The 12,794-nt window shown below is 33.9% G+C and overlaps 1 protein-coding gene across 1 annotated transcript in view; it reads left to right on the top strand.

The window, feature by feature from the left end:
- The window catches only part of Kal1 (anosmin-1 Kallmann syndrome 1), a 144,997-nt gene that overhangs the window by 126,694 nt on the left and 5,509 nt on the right, over nucleotides 1-12,794 (top strand). The gene's annotated exons all lie outside the window — the stretch shown is intronic.

The following is a 12,794-nucleotide window of genomic DNA, read 5'->3' as shown; positions in this document are numbered from 1 at the left end:
TCCATCTATTCGGAGTACTGCTGATTGATTCCAATACAGGTCAGCTATTATTTTTAAGTCTTTTCCGTCAATCCCTGTCCTCTTCAGCACTTCCATCATTTGTTCATGTCTGACTCTATCGAAAGCCTTTTTGTAGTCAATCATGCATGCAAAAACATTACAGCTGACATCTCTACATTTCTGAAATGATACCTGCACGCTAAATAAAGCTTCCCTCGTACCAACGGCGTTCACAAATCCAAACTGAATGGGCGCATTTTGTTCCTCGCATTTCCGGTAAATTCTTTTGTGGATGACTTTTAAAAACAGCTTCAGCAGATGGCTCATTAGGCTTATGGTCCTATAATCTTCACAGACTTTTGCTCCTGTTTTTTTGGGCAATGGTACGAACTCCGATTTGAGCCACTCTACTGGTATTTTTCCTGCCTTGTATATTTCATTAAATATTTCAGTTATTATTTTTATTTATTCTGCGTCTAATAGCTTCAACAGTTCTGCAGGAATTTCATCAAGTCCCGGTGCCTTTCCATCTTTCATTTGTCTGACGGCTGCCGTTATTTCTTCTGGTAGGATTTCGGGACCTGAATTTTCTTTAATGATGGGCTCTTGTATTGTTCTAAGGTCATGGAAAAGCCTCTTCAAGTATTCTTCCCATACTTTCTTTTTATCTTCTTTGGTTATGGCAAGATTGCTTTCATGTTATTTTTCCGCTGTTGCGTTTTCGGAACTTTCCAGTTATTTCCTTCACCTTTCGATGAACATTGAAGTTATCATATCGACTCTGATACTCCTCTATTTCTTGGCATTGTTCTGTTTTTTGTTTCTCTTTGGCTTCTCTTATTTTTCTTCTGACGATGGTATGTATTCTCTTATATTCTTGGAGATTTTCTTTGTTTTTTTTTCTCTGATCCATAAGTTCAAGTATTTCATCGGTCATCCACGATTTCCGTTTCTCTGTCTCTTTCTTCAGGTGTTGTTCTTTAATTTCTCTCACTGTTTCTTGTATGATGGTCAGCAGGGCCGTTCCTGGCGGGTATGCAATGAATGCCCCGCACGCAGGCGCTAAATTTTAGGGGCGCCAAATATTTGGTTACCATTACAAAAATATTCTCACTTCTAAAACAAAAAAGTCCGTGTTCAGTATTTCCCCGGTAAGCGCTAAAGCAATCACTTCATCCGATTGCTATTCCCTATTATAATACCAAAATTACTAATTAAAATGATTACTAAAATGATTGCTAAATTCGATCCAATTATGATGGAACACCTGAGCAATATTCGAAGGTCTAAAGGGTTATGCCGAAATATGCCTCATTACCTGAGCAATCACTTCCAAAATGAATTAATTCATTTATTGTCAAGAAATATTCAGAAAGAAATTCTGAGTTGCCTCAGAACAGCAAAATATTAATCAATTATTTTGGATGAATCTCCAGATGCTAGCTATGTTGAGCAGCTGACGCTCATAGTTCGCTTCGTTTATTGTTCTCCATATGAAGTCGAAATTAGAGAACACTTCCTGGGTTTTTTCAAAGTTTTAAATACTACAGGAGAAGGGCTCTTCAATTTTTTAAAAGAAGAAATATTATCAAAATTTGAAATAAACCTTGATGACATGAGAGGTCAGGGTTACGACAATGGGGCAAATATGTTTGGCAAGCATGTGGGCCTTCAAACTCAAATTCTAAAAATTAATCCCAGAGCAATGTTTTTGTCTTGTTCAGCTCACACTTCTAATTTAAGTGTCAATGATGCAGCTAAAATTTCGTATGAGTGTAGGTTTTTTTTTTCAATTATTCAGGAGTTGTTCAATTTTTTTCTGCTTCACCCTACAGATGGGACATTTTAAAAAGGAATGTACCAAACTTAACTTTAAAATCAGTAAGTGAAACACGATGGGAAAACAAAGTCAAAGCCATTCGCCCTCTTAGGTTTCAATTCCTCGAAATTTGTAAAAGTTTACATAATTTGGTGGAAGATAATTCAAGAGATATGAACACGAAACATTCGGCAAGGTCACTATTAGACAAAATTAAAACGTTCAAATTCATTTTTCTATTATAATTTGGCATGATGTGTTAACAAAAGTTAATATAGTAAGTAAAATTGTCCAGAATCCAAATACAACTTTAAATGAATGCCATACAGAAATAAAAAATCTTATTATTTATTTCACTGAAAAAAGGTCAGACAAACATTTCGAGATTTTCATAAATGAGGCTGTAGCAGAAGCAGAAAAAAGTGATGTAGAGCAAACATTTCCATTATTAAGACAAAGAAAGACGGAGCTTCAATTTTCGTATGAAGGTACAGATGAAACAGTATTCGATCCAAAACAAAAAGTTAAGATCAGTTTTTATTTTCAAATTTTGGACAAAACAATTCAATCCCTACAAAGACGCTTTGGGGGAATAGATAAGTGTCACGATTTATTTGGATTTTTGGGTAATTTTTAAAATCTAGAGTCTGATGTGATTAAAAGATCATGTATGGATTTGGATTTAGCTTTACAAATTCAACATAAAGGAAACGTATGCAAAGATATTGATGGTCTTGATTTGCATAATGAAATTCTGTCATACAAAGTTCTTAACCCAATCACAGACTCTAGCAAAATTTCGGATTCGCCCATAGATATTTTAAATTATATAACAAAGAAAAATTTACAATAGTTGTTTCCAAATCTATTTATAGCCTTGAGAATATTCCTGACCCTTCCAATTTCGGTGGTATCTGGCGAAAGGAGCTTTTCAAATCTAAAGCTCATAAAAAATTATTTAAGAACATCAATGTGCCAAGAAAGGCTATCAGATTTGGCAGTCATTTCAATTGAAAATAAAATTTGTGAAGCCATTGATCACAATGAAATGATTAATAAGCTTGCATCTGTGAAAGCACGACGTGTCATGTTGTAATTCCAATATTTGTTATTTAATTATTTTTCACTTGGTATATATGTATTATTTAATAAAGTTTTTTTGCATTGAGAGTATCTCCTTTCCGTTATTGTTTCATGTTATATTGCACAATACCTTATTAATTTGCGAATTGAGTGTTTTATTTCTTACTGTTAACTTACATAATAATATTGTTTTAAAATGACCTTTTTTCTTCATTTAATTTTGAAAATAAAACCTTTTTTCAAACATGGTTCGTTTTATTTTTCTTTTTACATTCATATCGTATTTTTAATCATATCACAAGAACATGTTATGATATAGGTATCTTAAAAACATAATATGGGGGCGCACAAAAAATCCTGCACGCAGGCGCTCACTACCCTAGGAACGGGCCTGATGGTCAGACTTTCCTCTATAGTTCCTGCATTTTTGCATTTTAGCACCTTTGTATTGAGGTTTTCACTCACCTTCAGTAAAATATTGGGATCTTTCAGTTTTCTAACATTATACTTCTTCATCGACTTACTTGTAACCTTCTTCATTCGGACTTTGAAATTACCTACAACTGGTACATGATCAGAATTTATGTCTGCCCCCGGGTATGTTTTGACAGATGTACAGCTGTTCCTATACCTCTTATTTACTAGCATGTAATCAATCTTATTTCTTACAATCCTTCCCACAGAATCCTGTGCAGATTTCCAGGTGTACAGTTTCCTTGGGTGTAGCTTAGACCAGGTGTTCATTATTACTAATTGATTTGCTTCCACAAAAATCTCCAAACTATCTCCCCGATCTTTCCGGTTTCCTAGACCAAATGGTCCAACCGCAGATGATGTTTTGCTGGCCCCAACTTTAGCGTTGAAGTCCCCCATGACAATTGTTAGGTCTTGCTTTTTCAACCTTTTCACGACTTGATTAATACTATGGTATAGTTCTTCTATTTCGTCTTCTGTTCCTTCTGTTGTGGGTGCATACACTTGAATTATATTAATGTCGATTGGTGTTGCTTTTAGTTGTATGAGCATCACTCTTGCTGAGATTGGAAAGAAATTGTCAACAGACTTTGCCACTTCTTTTGTCAATATAATGCCTACACCCAATTCATGTTTGCCGTTATCTGTTCCAGAATAGTAAACGCGGTGTTCCCCGATATTTGCGGTTCCTGAACCTGGCCAACGCATTTCGCTTATTCCCAGAATATTTAATTTCATGTGTGCCATTTCTTGTATTGCATTATGGATTTTACCTTCCTGTGCCATGGTTTTCACGTTCCATGTGCCTATTTTCATGTCTTCTTTGCATTTTAATCTTTTTGTTATACTTGTAACTGCTCCTCCTGGAGATCCGATTGAGGAGCTTACTCCGGAATTGAATTTCGCTGCAAGCATAGCCATTTGATTCTACTAGGACTTATCCAATCCGGATATTTAATGAGGTGTCTTGTCCCAATCTTTCTTCCTCATCTCTATGCCGTTGACCGCTTCCACGGTTCTTCCGCCTTTGAAGCCAGTTTCTTAACTCCAGGACAAAGAGGTGCCCTACCATTTACTAGCTCCTCCAAACGAAGCTGTTGGCCAGTAAACGGGGGATTGCTTATACCGGCAATCTCTCGGTGGAATTTTCGCCATATCTGGCTACCCTCACTTAGTTTAGCCTGCAGACCAATGCAGTTGCCCGGGGTGTGGCACGTGGAGCCATAAGTGAGAGTTAGCTGTCTTATGAGGACCAGTTATCAAGAACCATCTCCCGTCTATGACGCTCGATGTGGTCGTTCCGATAAAAGGTGCTACCTCTATAACACAACTCTACACCCCCTAAATGTGAATTAACCTATATCATATAATTCTCTTAAACCGATATGTTCTGCGAATCTTGCCTAATCTCTGCGAAGCCATTATCATGTCTCGGATTTTTGATTGTTTTTGAGTAATTCCAAAGCTCTCTAAACTTCGAATTCCAGTAGACTTCGACCTAATTCAAATTCCAACAATAGATGGAGTGGGGGGAATACTAATTTTTATCCTGTATCTTGATGAGGATTTGTAGGATGTCTTCTTGTTGAAATCAGTGCTGATCATGATTTTATGTTAAATATTCATGTTAGGATTAATAAAAAAAATAAGAACAGAATAGCAGCAATTACAAGTGCATTAAAGTATTCAAGGTCGAATAAATTAATAGTTTTCGATCAATTTCTAATCCAGAAATCGTTTTCAAAAAAGTTACTGAAATAAAATTGTAAATAATTGATATAACTTGTAAATTTTATTTTCAAGTGGCAGTAAAAACGATTTCCGAATTGAAAATCGAATCATCCAAAAACTAAATAAAAAATTACTTTTTATTAAAATCAATTCAAATCAATAGTTACTCCTCATGAATAAAAAATTCAATGAAAAACATGCCACAAGAAAATAGTGTCAAAATATTATTTTGTATAGTTTCTTAAAGTTAGAGTTATATTTATTTTTAAATTCAATTCCTCTATTTTATATCTTCTAAACATATTTCTCTTTCAGTCTTTACAATGCAAATATAGAATATTAAATAAACTGCAAATAAAGTCTCCTGAGTTTCTAAGAAAATCGGCACTTTAAAAATTCATCGTTTAACTCGTCTTACTAGCAACACTTAAAAATTACATCGTAAATAAATTAAAAAAGTAAAATCGTTAATGATATCTTAATTAAATTGGATGTATAATGTGGTTGGATGACATTAACGTCCTTCATAAAACTGAAATACGAGCTGTGATTCAACGCGAGATACGATTCTGCCTCTTCAAATTTACTTTATTAGCTCCCCGGTGCTTTTTTCATACCTGTTAATATTAATTTATAGAGATATTGAAGAGAATCACGACACACATTTTTTTATTTATGGATTTGGTAATGTCTTTTCAGTGATTTTCACTGATGTGGTACAAGAGGTACAATAGAGGTAGAAGAGGTACAAGTAGAAATAATCATCAAAATTCAAAACAGAAAATCAGCAAGAATTGCGTGTAAGACGGCTTAGTAAAATTTAATATGATTATCCAGAGATTTTAGGGAGTTAATCAGGGTTTTTTACTAAAATTAGAAACATAAGACAACCATGTGGCACGGAAGATAATCACAATAAGTCAAACACAATCAACAATATTAAACTAGATTTGTGACATGTCACAAATTAACTTTGCAAATATTTAGATCTATATAGAACAACTATGACAAAAAAACAGAATTGTAGGGTCGACAGACTAAAGTATATAAGTCGAAAACTGTAGATTTTCAGAAATTGAATAAAACTATATAAAGAAAATAATTCAATATTTCTTAAAAACGTTTATTGCATTTTATGAGAGTGTGTACAACATATTTACTAGTAGCTAAGTACAACTCTATAAAAAAGTATGGAAAATTGTTTTTCCTGACTTATGTTAAAAAGAACATTGGCATATATGACTTATGTTTAACAGCACAACTAGGTATTTTAGTTTGTTCTTCTTCTTCCTTCCTAATTCGTCTACAGTCATGTTTGTCCAGTCTCGAATATTTCGCAGCCATGACTTCCTCTTTCTACCTATTCCCTTTTTGCCATCAACTCTACCCTGCATGATGACCTGCAGAAGATTATATTTATCATTTCTTAGTATGTGTCCAAGGTATGCAGTCCTGCATCCTTCTCAGCACTTCCTCATTGGTGACCCTGGCAGTCCATGGAATTTCCAATATTCTCCTGTATATCCAAAGTTCAAAGGCTTCAAGCTTCTTAATTATTTCCGTTTTTAATGACCATGTTTCTACCCCGTACAATAGTTGCGACCAGACGTAACATTTAATTTAGTTTGTTACATCACAATATTTTCTTAATATTATTTATCCCCGTCATGTAAAATATGAGGCTCCATATTAGCTACATTTTCCTTACTAGGCAAATATATAAAATTTATGCAAAACATTTGGCATCAATGTTAGTAGAAAAATTAAGTCATCTTTTTTCTCTTTTGATATTGTTAAAGACAATATCAATGAAACATCAAATAATATTTATAACATCATGTACAATCTTTGGTAACTTTATATATTTTAAAGGGTTTTTACCCTAATATTTTGGTGGCTCAGGCATGTTAACCTGTAAGTATAACCATTTTATTGTTTTTAACCTTAGTCAAAATTTTAAACCACGTTTGCTGTAACTAAATGGTTTATACTTATTTTAGGCATTTTAACCTGATGATGGAACAGTTGTTCCGAAAACGTTCGTGTTTTTGATGTAGCCCTTTTAAGGGTTTTTATAAAATATACCCATTTACAAAGATTAGCCTCATTTTTTTTAAATCTAATAGTTTACAAGCAACATTACCAAAATAATAGGTGATTTTTCAGTCTCTCCAAAAGAGATTTTTCCGATCCCCAAGGCAACCAGGAAGCCATGCAACGATAACAGGAGAAGAGTAATGGCTGCTATAATATCATCATCTCTTTATAAGTCTGAGTTGGTTCCGAATTTACCGATTGCAAATTCTGAGAGTTCAGAGAAATAAGATAATAATGACGATGCATGTCTTTATTGCAATGAACTATTTTCACATTGTAAGGCGAAGGAAGGCTGGATCAAATGTGTATCTTACAGCAAATGGGTTCATGAAGCCTGTAGTGCCTACCATGATGTACCAAGTTTTTATTTGTGACTTCTGCCCATATATTTTCGATTTTTGTTAACATATTTTCAATAAATATTTTATTTCCTGTTCATTAGTCTTTTTACATGATAATTAGGTTACTACCCGCTTTATCATATCGGTTGGACAAAACCAGGATTTTGCAATATTTTCATAAAAAAAAATTAAATTTAAGAATATTTACAACAATTGACATTGGTATATCAAACTTAAGTCATTTGAGAATATTTCACTGCAGCAAACGTTTGCTACTCTAACATACCACAAGATACAGTCAGTTTTTGGACTGAGACGGTATCCGGATTTGTCCAACACTCCCCTACATATTTCTTAAAAATTTCTAACAAATCATTGCAACTCAAATTATCCAACATTTGACAAATTAATATGAACATAAGTTTAAAGAATAGTTTGTTTATCATGGTAACTAGATCCTACGGCAATTATTGTTTATTTTACATTAATAAAAATGTAAAAACTTTCATGAAATATGTAGTTTCTTATTACATGATTACTTAATCGTATCTCTTGCGATTTTTTGGTAATTACTAATATTTCTTCAAATACTCTACAACCAGATACTGGCCTACTCTTAATAACTTTCTATACATTACGAGCAACAAGGAATTTTATGTTCTATTTTTAAGCTGAATTTAGGAAATATTGAAACTCGGTGCTTAATTCCCCCTACAGTTCTACCCACTATTACAGAAACTAGAAAGTATATACAGTTGTGACGTCAAAGATTTCATTTATTATTTTTCAAAAGCACTATGCTTTTCTCTCAATGCTAGGGATTCAAGTTATAAAAACATGCTGGTAGATTTATAGAATTTCAAATTTTATATTTAGTTTTTTTTATTTTAATTTAATTTCAAATCGCAACAATTGTGCACAGATATCTCAATACTACAGTAAAATCAAAAAAAAATTTCTTCGAAACTAACGAAAAACAGTTACGAAAAAGTAACTGCATACTATTATTACAAGACTAATATGGAAGGTTGAATTTGTGCCCCTAAAAATCATTGGTTTAACGATGAATGCAAGAATGCAACAAAAGAAAAAATGAAGCGTACAGAAAGATGCTTACCCGACGAACGAGAACAATTATAGAGAATTGCCAGACAAAGAGAAGAGAAGAAAAGAGGATACACAAAAGAAAAAACAAAACCACTCAAATAATGAAATAAAATATATAGAAAACCACAACACAGAGAAAGAATTTAGAGCATTATATGAGAAAGGTAACATCAACAGAAAAGAATTCAAGGCAACCACAAGACAATGCAGAAATATGAATTGCGACCTATTAACAACAAGGAAAGATGTATTGAATAGATGAGTGGGATACTTTAACCAGACAATTAATATAGAGGAAGAAGAAGATAACCTGGAAGACGAAAGAGATGGGGTAAGGGGAACAGACGATGTGAAAGAGGAACCACCAACGATTCTTGAAGTTAAAGATGCATTTAAAACACTAGCCAGAAACAAATCACCCGGAATAGATAATCTCCCAGCTGAACTATATAAAGAAGGTGGCCACGATACCATAATGACATTACAGCAGTCTATAAAAAAAATATGGACACAGAAATCTCTCCCCAATGATGGGAATATTGGAATACTTTGCACCATACACAAAAAAAGGAGATATCTTTTAATGCTCTAACCATAGAGGAATTACGCTTGGTGGTAAATCCACAATTCATCAGATTGCAACCCTGATTTTAAACAAATTTTAGAAAAAACACTGGAATATGGCATTGATGATCATGACATATTTATAGACTACAAAGCAGCTTACGACTCTGTGAATAGAAGAGAAATATTTAAAGCAATAAAAGAGCTAGCAATATCAAATCAGTTCGTAAATTTAACAAAACTAACTCTTGAAAAAGTTGAATCTACAGTACGAATTCAGGGGGAACTGTCTAAAGTTACTTTTAAAACAAATACCAGGCTGTGTCTGGGAGACTCTTTCTCTTGTATACTGTTCAATCTGGCTCTGGAAAAATAATACGTATGTCACAAATCACAACCATTAGTACAATATATAATAAAACAGTGCAAATCCCTGTACGAGAGGCGTATGTAACGTTAAAAGTATCAGCTACAAAAATGGGTTTAGTAATAAACATCAACACTAACAACGCTACACTAACAAACACCAACGAAAGTAATACTACCGCAGAGATAAACCGCAGAATTTTCACGACCAATAGATGCTATTTCGAGTTAAGTCTCCTCCTTAAATCCACAATTATATCGAGAAATACAAAAATAAAACTCTACAAAACAATAATACGCCCATTCCTAACATATGGTTCAGAGACCTGGACTTTATTAGAAAGTAATGAAAAAATGTTAGGATTTTTCTAAAGAAAAGTAGTAAGGCGAATCTATGGAGGAGTGAATGGCAATGGAGTGTGGAGAAGACGATACAACTTCGACCTTTATAGAATATACCAGGAACCAGATATCTTAAAACATATTAAGATAGTCTGAGGTGGATAGGGCATGTAATGCGGATGGAACAAATTTCTCTTTACTAATATTCTTCCCTAGATTTTTTATAATTTTTTAACTTTCCTCACTTTTACTTCCAGTCAAAGAGGTATATATTCCAGAACAGTTTATTTCAAATGTTTCGTTCTTTTCTTCCATTTTCTTTTTGATAACGACTTGTCATCTTTTATATATTGTTTTATTTTCTGAATTCATGGAATTTCAATATTTTTAATATTCCATTATTCTTCTTCTACATGTTCCCCAATTTTATTGTGGAAACTTCATCTACATCATCATAATCATCATCATTGGTACTACGCCACTAGTTGAGCTTCTACCTTCTTAACCAATGTTAAAGTTTTGTCTCATATTTTGATTTCTTGATTATTAGATTCATATTATCATTAAGTATTAAAATAATTATTAAAGATAAGACAGGGGTAAAACGGACACTCGTTTCTTATCTACGAGCCCATCAATTTTTTTTTCAATATAAACTAGACTAGGTCCCGGACAAGAGGTAACGATACATGGGGTAAAACAGAGGTTGGGATTCTAATTCATCATCATCATCATCATTTGGCCCTACAACTCTATGTGAGTCTTGGCCGCGTTTACTATTTGCCTCTATTGTTCTCGGTCCTGAGCAGCTATTTTCCATTTCTGTATTCCCATTTTACGTAGATCACTGGCTACTGCGTCCTTCCATCTCTTTCTTGGGCGACCAACAGTATGTGGCGTTCAGAAGTCTTTCGTCACTCGGTTTTAGTACGTGGCCCGCCCATCTTATTCGGTTTGCTTTAATGTAGCGTACTATGTTTTTATCTTCATATACTGACTGGAGTTCATCATTGTGTCTTTTTCTCCATTCTCCTGTTGTCTGTTCTCTGCAAGGCCCATAAATATTCCGCAGTATCTTTCTTTCCAGTACCAGTAATTTTGTCGTTTCCCGCTGGTTCAGAGTCCATGTCTCGCTTCCATATGTTATTGTGAGACGAATTATTGTCTTGAACACTCTTATTTTTGCTGATATTGAGAGTATTTTTGATTTAAGTACGGTCATTAATGAGTAATATGCCCTGTTTCCTGCAATGATCCTGGCTGCCACGTCCTTTTCATATTTATTTTCAGATGTTATGATCGCTCCCAGGTACTTGAATTCTTTGACGACTTCAAAGTTGTATTCATTGATTGTTACGTTTTGTCTAACCCTTGGTCTTGGGTTCTTCGTAACCACCATGTACTCGGTCTTGTCCTTGTTGATCTTCAGACCAACTTCCTTAGCTCCGTTTTCGAATAGGGTGAAAACTTCTTTTGCATCTCTGGTGGATTGTGCAATTGTGTCCACGTCATCCGCAAACGCCAATAGTATTTTTGATCCTTGTGCGGCAAATCCGTTTGTCAGTTGTGGTTGAGCTTTTTTAAAACATTTTTAACGTCGACATTTTTAAAAATGAAGTCATTCTTCTGTAATGATAACTTGCAACTTCAACTTCGAAAGCGCATGGTTAAATGCTACATTTGGTTAGTCCTCTTATACGGTGTCGAAGCATGGACATTAAAAATATCCACCATTAATCGTCTGGAGGCCTTTGAAATGTGGCTGCACAGACGTATACTAAAAATTCCATGGACGGCTATGCTGACAAATGTGGCAGTCCTTGAGAGAGCAAATGCTGCTCGCGAGCTGCTTGATAACATCAAATGTAGAAAGATGGCCTATTTTGGACACGTAGTAAGGGGAGACCGATATAATATTCTTCAACTTATTATGATGGGTAAAATCGAAGGACGCAGAGGAATTGGTAGAAAGCAGGCCTCTTGGTTCAAGAATATCAGGGAGTGGACAGGAATGAGGAAAGCTGAGCAACTCTTTAGAATAGCTCAAGACAGAGACAGTTTCGCCATGTTAATCGCCAACGTCAAGGGGACTTGATAGGACACGTTAAGAAGAAAGTTGAGCTTTCCTTACCGCATTCTAATTACACTTAAATATTAAGCTTTGCAGATAAATGCAATTAAACATTCATTTACAAACAAATTTTTATATTTAGAGATAGAGATTAATTAAATTGTTTTATTAGATCTTCCGTTTATTTTATATATTTTTTACATTCGAAGAAAATGTGATTGAGATCTCCTTCTTTTTGACATACTAGACATTAGTTTGAATTTACGATTTTTTTTTTATTAGATAACTGGAATAAAAGATACGTCCAAATTTTATTCTAATTATGGATGATATATATCTTCGTAGAACAGAATAGTTTTTTAACTAATAATCACTTGGAATTGAAAGTTGTTTACAAGCATATTGGGAGAAAGAATTTGTTCAGTTTATATGCCATGATCGTTTCCATTTGCTATTGATATTACTTTTAATTATTATTAATGAGACTTGTCTACAGAGTTTGCATCACATTTACAGTATCAATGGCTTTTTAGCTAATAGATCAAGCTGTTCATTGTATGTAAGACCTACGCGAGCTTTAACTCACAAAAAATGAGCAATTCTTTGGTTTCTATAATTTGTCATAAAAAAGTTTTTTTAATTTGAAGAACATAATATATGTGTGACTTATTGCCAGGAAAGTTTTAAGTTTCAATGGCTATCATAACAGATAGTGCGTCAGATACTATTGTAACCTATGTGTTCTGAGTTTTTATTTATATTTCATAAATTGCGGAAGCTTTAGCGATAAAGATTGGAA

This window comes from Diabrotica undecimpunctata, chromosome 1 (assembly GCF_040954645.1).
Source record: "Diabrotica undecimpunctata isolate CICGRU chromosome 1, icDiaUnde3, whole genome shotgun sequence".
Taxonomy (NCBI): domain Eukaryota; kingdom Metazoa; phylum Arthropoda; class Insecta; order Coleoptera; family Chrysomelidae; genus Diabrotica; species Diabrotica undecimpunctata.
This window is presented reverse-complemented; position numbering and strand designations above follow the sequence as displayed.